Here is a 6819-nt window from a genome sequence, read left to right as displayed (position 1 = left end):
TGCCAAATGATAACTCAGGCATTCATGCATCAATATATAAACAACTGAACATGAAAATCACTTTAACACAAAGGTAGAAATAGTTAAGAGATAGAAGTACCATTTATAACTAGTCCTACTCATGAGCTTCAAGCGATAATGATTTATCTCTTCTTGATCTAACATCCACTAAGAGTACAAAAGTGCAACATCAGTAGTAGATATCAATAAATCATGTTCCATTCATTCATCAAAACCTCCTCAGAGGGTACAAAAGTGCATGTTCTGGGGATAAGTTTTTGACAAATTTCAGGACCCTTCTCTAAATGCATGAGAAGGGTTTAAATACTACTAACTAACTCTAAAAATAACTTATTACAAAAATGTAGGATGCGATTTAAATGACCGTCCTCGTTTCAGGCAAAATAAAACAAAATTAAACTAAAATTAAAACTACTTTTGTATCTTCTTAAAATCACCGCATTCAGCATCTGTTTGAGAAGAGTTGGCTGGCCAACTTCCAACTTTAGTTGAGATGAGAAAATAGAATCGGTGAGAGCTGGCGCCATCTTCTCAGCAGAATTGATGATGCACTTGAGATTCATCCACTGGCTATGTGGCTTTACTAAGTATGCCCAGTAATAATCCCAGTTCAACTTGGTTAACCTTTGGATTGCTTCTGCCTTTTCTTCAGCCTTTTGTTTCCAATTTGTTTTTAGTTGTTGTACATTAGGTAAATAGCCTGGAGTGGTTTCTGTAATCAAATTTGCCCTGTGAAAATTTTCATTTACACAATCAATAATACTGTTTGCTGCCGTGGCTGCTCCTTCTGCTGCTTGCTTTGCCTCCCTGATTTGTTCGTCCCATTTGTTAAAGAGCATTTCTTTGTGATTTTCATTGATCCTTGGTGCACCTGCTCTTTTTCCCTCGTCTGTTTCTTGCCAAGGAAAATATTCAGTAACCCGTTTATCAACTAAATCATAATCACTTCGTAAATCTACAACTTGATTAGTGGTTTTATCACTTATTTCACAATAATAGTTCCACTGTGATATTTTTTGGCCCAACGCTTCCTGCTGTTGTAGTAATTGTTCATTCAAGGAAATGGATTCTGTGATAAATTCTGTAAGTTTATGATTATCCTTGTGCATCTCCTGTAAATCCTTTAATTACTTTTCTTTCTCATTCAAAATTTTCTGATAACCTATCTACATTTGTTGGAAGTCCTGCTGTAATATTTCAAGTTGTTTCTGTGCTTCATTGTTGGCGTTGGCTTGTTGCAACTGTTGTTGCAAAACTTGTATCTGGTCTTCCTTTTCTTTTAGCAGTTGTTGTACCTCATATGCTTTATCAATAGTCACAGAGGCATACGCTCCTGCGATCTGAGATAGTTTGGTGAGATTCTCAATGGGATCGGTAGTGGGATCTTGTCATAGGACGTCTAATTGTTCTGCATCATGAGAGAGCATGTTTTCCAATTTCCTTTTCTTCCTCTGTCTTCTCACTACTGCTTTGTGCTGTGGGCTATAAAATATATCAAGAGGAGGAATTTCTTCTATTTTGAGCATAAGCTCAGAGGATGGGGCAATAGGAATATGCTCCATATCTGAGACATTGCCACCCCCTCACATGCAGAATCTTGTCGGTTAAATTACTTCCATAAATATGTTTAGTTGTAGCGCAAAGAAGCTGAGATATGGTGAGGTATGGCTTGGTTACTTGAAACATCATTCGGTTGTTTCCTTGCCCCAAGAGAAATTTCAAGGAGGTATCTTGAAGAGGCACTGACAGAATGGGTTTGGGACCTAGTTGAGAGGGAAATATTCGATTGTATTAATTGTAAGGGGCACTAGAGTCACCAGTTTGTGGTTGGCATGAAAGAATAAATAGTGGAAGTCACTGGAAAGGATAAAATAAGGTATAGATAGAGGCATTTGTTAAGGGCTACTCGATCTAGTCGAGCTTGAGATCCTGGATGTAGATATCCCTTCCTAGGGAAAGGAGCCTCCCTTGACTAACATCAAAAGGGTACCCTTCCATCCTTACAAGGTTTCTTTTAATCTTAGAAATTAGTCTCTAAATTTTATATGGTACATGTTTGGAAAAAATTAATTTTCCAGAAGTTATAGTGTAAGTTTTGTGGTGGTTTGAAAACTTTGTGGGGTCTTAATTGTGATGTTGTGCTTGAGTCAATTTCCTTTGTCTACACACCTTGTGGTGCCACTTCAATAAATTTTTTGTTGAACCAAACTTAGAACTCTCTAGATTTTCACATTTTCTCTGATATATAGGGTCAATTGGTTTATGGAGTCCAGTGTATGTGGCGATTCACCTATAATATCCACGCTAATTATTTTTCATTAGTTGACCTTTTTCGGGGGTTCTCTGTGGGTAGCGATAGTTTCCTCCTTTCGTGGTTTTATTCTCCCTACAGTTTGTGTTGGCCATCAATGGGCGGCTCTAGTATCAGTGTTCCAAAATATAACAGGTTTGGTAGTCATGTCCCCTCTGGCTTGGTGTTAAGTCTTGTGAGTGTCAACAAAAGTGCTCATTGTTATTGGTGGAAGATGGAATGCCAAAGAATGTGCAATAGATATGGGGGAGGGATACATGGACCCCAAGGATGAAATAGAGCTCAAAAAGAGGCCCAAGAGGTTGTTGATAACTATCATGTGGTGGTTCCCCGAATACCCAAAATGGAAATTCATACTAAAGAGTCTTGAGTTGTTCAGGAAAGACATGTCTTCTCAAATTTTGAGACCCTGGAAGATGTAACCACTTGGATTCCTAACCCAGGGATCACCTGGGGATAAAGGAAGCACTACTTTGGAACATTAAACTTATATTGGAAGATGAATACTCTGCTAGGAAAAATCTTGATGGATAATGAAGTTGAGAGATGCAACATCTTGCCTAGATTAGAGGATTTGTACAAGCACAATCAAAATTATTGTCTAGACAGGATCAAAGAGAGGATCGCATCCATTGAGTTTAATTTCTAGTGTAAAAAAATTCTCATGCTCCGTTGAATCAATTGCTAGAAACATAGTCACTAACACTTCATCAAATACTTGAGTTTTCATGTTAATTTCCAGTTTTTTCTTTTATAGTGCACTCATAGATAGCCTAGTTGATCTAGATATTTTCACTTCAAAGATGCATACATAACTTCATATAAACGAACATGTAACCATGAAAGCATATCACATAAAACAAGTTGAAAAAAAATGATACCATGAGAAATAAAGGCACACACAAGTTGATAACGGATTTCATAGAATGTGGCTTATGTCTCTAGGCCCTGCTCAATGTGGGGAGGCCTCTTTCATTAATATTCACCGAAATCAAATTGAATTTCATTTACAAAAGACACCTTATACCTCTACTTCTAGGGATGGCCTGAAAATGCACACCTATGCTGAAGAAATAGACTACACTGTTGATTTTGTGGCGAAAAATCATGAAAAATGACTATAAAGTCGACCATGTTCTGGCTTAGTCAATTCTACACACTTGGGAATCTCAAATATTTCGTAAATATTCCTCTCTGGAGATTGGTGAAAACATTTTGGTCAAATGAAGAAATGGACTGCAACGCTGACCTCCTAGTGAAATTTCGGTTCAAATGAGTATAAATTTGACCCTATTATGTGATGGTGACCTCTGGGTCTCTAGGGAATCTCTTAGATTCTTGTAAGATTCCTTAAAGAATATTATATAGAATTCTACCGACAAGTACTCTAAAAAAATGCATCGCACATGGTTTCGACAAGCTCCTGGTTCCACTCGGGCACTACCTTTGTCCTCCACGCAGCCCTCTCTCCCCCTCTCAGCATTCTGGATGGGAATATATAATGTTGGAGGGGCAGGCCTATCAAAGGTTGCCCTGTGGCGTGTTGAAAGTGACTCAGATTCAAACCGGCAGATGTACAATTTTTAGTCAACAGTCAATTGGTGTTTTTGGGCATCATTTTTTTAGCGCCAATCTTGGAACCGGCGCTGACGGTCCAGCTAGTGATTCCTTCAGGTGGGTTCAACTCTTGTCGGTGGTATGTTTAATATGGTGTATCAAATCGTCAGGTAGGTTGGTGGTGTTTGACTGCTTGCCAATATCTCTCTCTCTCTCTCTCTCTCTCTATATATATATATATATATATATATATATATATATATATATAGATAATTTAAGAAATAATGAGGTTGTTAAAATTCACGTTGAATGCCACAAAGATGAAAAATTTCACCTCGTTAAGAATATCGGCAGGGCGCTAACACGGCTCCACGTGTCTCAATCTGATTGGCCCGTAAGTCCAACTGGACTGTTGACTAGGTTTTTGACATCATGTTGATGTCACCCTATTGACGCCATCATATGTATGACTGACATTGGCATCCGTACTCTTGACATCATTGCCACATGTTATCCCCATGGTCAAAAAGTTTAATTATTTCTCAAAACTTCAGCATGCCATAACTTTATCATACAATCTTCGATTAAGGTGTCATTCACGACGTTGGATTCAGAACAACGATCTATTCGATTTGAAATAGGTTACACTACGTTTCAAGGACTTTGAAAATTTGGCCTTTTAGGATCCTCCTGGATCACTAGTTATGCTTGTAATGTTGATACTACTTGAATTTTTGACTAATTATTATATAGATAGGTGGTAAAAAATATCTAGTTTCCCACTGGGAAAATTGAGACCACCTACCGAGTGACAAATATGTTGATGATGCCTAATGGATGTACTTGTTTTACTTGATTTTCTAAGGTAATACAATATAAAATTACACACCCACACACACACAGATATATATAACTTAACTAGGATGTATATTTATTGATAGTTTACTTTGATTTATTTTGTTTTTTTTTTGTTTTTTAATTTAAATGTGTTATAAAGTGGTTTTTTTAATTCACAATAAATCCCTACTTGGGGTGTCTACCATATGTCATAATTAGGTTGGGGGTGATCCCTCTACCTCATTGCCTCATAATACATTTAAGAGGGGGTTGTTAGGGTCAACCCTCCACATGCATCTAGCATGTGGGCACTCATATCATAATAATTTACAAACCCTTCTCCACCTTCATTTGCAAGGAATATTCACAACATTTTTTGGTCTTTCTGGAAGTTCACCCCACATTGCAGGTGGGATTTCGTCTAAGGTCCTTAAGGGAGTACGACAAAATGCATGGAGCGTTTACTAGTATCTCATGGTTTTGTAGCTTGTTTTTTCCTAAGACGTAATTTTCGGCTCCCATAAATGGAGCTAAGGTGACTGAATTCTATTCAAGCTTTGGAAAATTGAATGGTAGTGAGATGAGTTAGTATATGTAGAGTGAATGGTTGACACTTTTTTTTGTCACTATTGGTTTCACCAACGAGGTTTCTCATGGGTTTCAAGGGTTCGACTTTGAACTAGAATTTACGCTTTCAACAACTACAACCACTTTTACAACCCACCAACACTTGAGATTTTTTACTACAGGGATGATTTCTTGTGAGGTACTCCTAGTTCTTATCAGTTCTGCTTGAATTTATTTTGGGTTTGCATTTGAAAAATTTAGTTTAGAATGCTACACTGTAGTTGTTGGAATTCACCTTTCTTCTTTGAGGTTTGGTGGTAACTATTTCAACCTCTACATTTTGTACATTACTTATATCACTATGGTCTCCCTTTCTTACCTTTTTGCTAGCTTAATCTTACCAAATAATTCATCAACTCCCACTTCAACTCTCTTCTTGATATCCCTTGTGGTTGACAATTGACATTCCTTATTCTTCTCTGATATAGTGACTCCTTCATTCTGAAATTTTCACTTCCTTCTTCTAGACAACATGTATCGATAATGCATGCACTATTGCTAAGGGGGGAGGGAATGGACCCCAAGGTATATCTCAAACCTTAACTCAGTATCAAGTGGCTAAGACCATTTACGACTGAACCACCCCCTATTATCTGAGATAATATTTTCCACCTTTAGACTCTCATAGCCAATGATTGTTAATCCTTTTTTTATTTTGGTATATTTGAAGAAGTAGCTCATTAGGTTCCTCCCATTGGTCACACCAGGGGAAGATAGAAACAATACATTAGTTGTTGGGAACAATGGTAATACTAAGAGGGGGGGTGAATTAGTATTAAGGCTAATATTTACTTCTTAATGCAAGTTTACTTTCCTTACTTAAACATGGCATTCAATTATATAACCAAAAACACTCTATAATGTAGCAACAACATTAACTCAACATACAAGCATGCGAACCATAAGCATCATACACATTATACACAGGTTTTTCATGTGGAAACCCTTTCAGGAAAAAACCACAAATATTTTTGTTTTTATTGATGTAAATAGAGGCACCTACTCTATTACATCAATCTGTTTGTGAGAACCCACGCACATGAAGCACCAACTTCCTTTGATTTTTTTGCTAGCACCAACTCCCTATGTTTGTAGACACCTATCCAACTTACCAAAAGCACTATATGAGGAAACGACCTCATGGATTTGTTGCAATCACCAACTTGCAGCTCCTTGGATTTATTCAAGCGCCAACTTGCAGGAGGCACCGACCCCAAATCCTTCTCAAGCTCCACTACAGATGAAAGCACCAACTTTGTGTATTGCACAAACCAACCCACAGTCAAACAAGAACTGGTTTTTCTTTGTAGTTCGGAGCAACTCTACCTAATAACAACTTTGATCTATGCCCATTCTACTGCACTTTGTAGCTCTCTGCAACAATCTTCAACAACTCTTTGATTTTCTCAACAATAGTCACTCTCATCCCTCCACTCTATGCTCTCAATTGCAGTCATTCTGCTCTT

This window comes from Pinus tabuliformis, chromosome 7, assembly GCF_031772625.1.
Source record: "Pinus tabuliformis cultivar Carrire ecotype Pingquan chromosome 7, CPIR1, whole genome shotgun sequence".
Taxonomy (NCBI): Eukaryota; Viridiplantae; Streptophyta; class Pinopsida; order Pinales; family Pinaceae; genus Pinus; species Pinus tabuliformis.
This window is presented reverse-complemented; position numbering follows the sequence as displayed.